This window comes from Dasypus novemcinctus, chromosome 1 (assembly GCF_030445035.2).
Source record: "Dasypus novemcinctus isolate mDasNov1 chromosome 1, mDasNov1.1.hap2, whole genome shotgun sequence".
Taxonomy (NCBI): domain Eukaryota; kingdom Metazoa; phylum Chordata; class Mammalia; order Cingulata; family Dasypodidae; genus Dasypus; species Dasypus novemcinctus.
Genome location: NC_080673.1, coordinates 31,076,076 through 31,078,611, shown reverse-complemented (window position 1 = coordinate 31,078,611; position 2,536 = coordinate 31,076,076).

Here is a 2,536-nt window from a genome sequence, read left to right as displayed (position 1 = left end):
GAAAAGATTTTCCATCTCCTCAGATTTCAAATATCATAAAATATTCTAAAATAAATTAACAAACCAATTAAAAGATTTTATTTATTTTCCTGGAACTGTAAGAAGTATTGAAATAGTGGTTTGTATTAGTTATGTACAGTTTGTACACACTTTTAGTCATGTTTACACTTTTTATTTTTGACAGTGACTCTGCTTACTGGCAGTCTAAATTGGCTAGGGAACTTTTTCTGTAATGGACAAGGTAACACATATTTTAGGCATTGTGAGCCACATGTTGTTGGAGTGTGAAAGAAGCCACTGACAATGGTAACCAAATGGGTGTGGCTGTATTTGGATAACACTTTATCTTCAAATCTGGTAAAACAGAATTGTCAAACCCTGGTTTAGGTGAAAAATAAATAAATAAATGTTAGCTTAAAATGTTCAACCTGAACCTGGTGCATGAGTTTGGTGGCAAGAAAAACACAAAATCAAAATAATAGTTCGATGTAGTCATACGGATGACTATATTTCAATTGACCTCTCACACTTTTAGGGTGATTTAAATTTCAGACAGCTATGCATTTCAAAGATCTTTACTATCAAGTCACGACTAATAAATGACTTTGGAGGAATAATGCACCATCACAACCATTCTTTTGGTTTTTATTTACCTGATATTTGCTCTCAAACTTACCAAGGTCAGCTCTTTCTAATACTATGCAACAATATTATATATATTGTGCACATATATAATATAGGGATATATATTGTATATACACTAATAGTATTAAATTGTAAAGAAAAATCTGAATTTGTCTCATGAAGGGTCAAATAAATGATAAATACATTTTCTATTTATTCTACATCATGTAATTCCATTCTTTTAGCACCATTTTGTCTAGTTTACAATACTAATGGTTAAGAAAACAAAACAGAACAAATACTCCTAATCTCCAGTTCCTTAATATTCATTAAGTGAGCACATGGCAAGACTCTAGTGAATCCACATCTTGAAATGAATGATTTTGTATAGATAAATACACAATGTATTCTGTGAAGTTTTAAATGAAAAAGATAGCTATCCTTGGCATTTAATCAAAATACTGAGGAACAAAGAAAGATTATTATGAGAAGGACACTTTAAACAATCTAGGAACATAACTATCCAGTGATATAATTTTCATTTATCTAGTTATGTTTCTAATTTCATAAGACATAAATAATGTTTAATAGATATAATACTCAGATCATTTCATTACATTATATTATTTATAATATCATACAATCAATAAAACAATATGAAAAATGAATATTGAATAAGGACTACTCTTTAATAGATATGTTCATAAATCTTCATCTATTTAACAGCCAATACATTTATTGAACATTTTGCCATTTTTCTTTTATTTCATATATTAACAAATTAGAATATTAATTAAATGCTAACATACTTCTCTGGAATGTTTTTTCCTTTTAAAACAGTCTGCCACAGCAAACTGTGAGCTACTTTTTTTGGCATACTTCCAACCACTATTTCAGCAATATCTTAGACCCATTTTGCTGGGTTCTTATTCAAGAGTTAAGTATTGTGTCCTTGAATTGTAATCAAAATCAAAAACCTCTTTCTTATCAAGTTTTATAATCTTTATATCTATATATTGAACCAGAAACCTCAGGAACCATTGCAGCTTAAGTGTTCAGGGACATGTTAACTTAGTCCTTCATGATATTGCCATATAATCACTCACCTAACCTTAGCATTTTTAGGAATTCTCAAGGAAGGGAATACTAAGATTAGTCCCATAGCTAACAGGATTGGCAGCCAGGAGGGAAATGGGATAAATTCTGAGAAAGATGATCTTTGTCTTTTAATACACCTACTTCATTTGATTTCTCTTTATTGTCTTAATATAAAGCATACCTTTATCTCAGTACAAAGAGCAGGCTGGTTATGCAACTTGGGGAATTCAGGAGAATATGGGAATTCAATTTTCTCAAGAATTTCTATCTAAATATTCCAGTCTCAAATTCCAGTGTCCCAGTATTTCATTTTCTCAGCCCTGATTTTGACATAATTGCCTGAGAATTTAGTCCTTTTTAAAATTCTGGCACTCATATTATTGTCTTATGCTGGCCTTCAGCTTGATTGGCCTTAAAGGTGCAGGAGAGGAGTGTGAGCAAATAAGGTGACTAAGAGATCTAAGCTTGTCATTTCTTCTCTTAAATTCATCAGTGGCATTGATCAAATTCTACTCAGTCCCACAGTCATCGTTACTATTTCCTCCACACCCCTCAAATGCCAAGGGTAATGCATAAATGACTGTGTCTCTCCTTTTACCTATATTCAATCCCAGTTCCAGAGAAAAAATAACACACTGCTACCTCTGGTAGGACTATCAGTATTCACCTAGCTTTCGGTAAGATGATCCTCTTTGTAATCCAGCAAGAGAGTGATTGACCTCTGTATAAATCTCATATAAATACTTATTGTTTGATTCCTAAGGAAACCTCAGATATTGTCTCTGATCTGGTTCCCTAGGTGTAAAACTTTAGG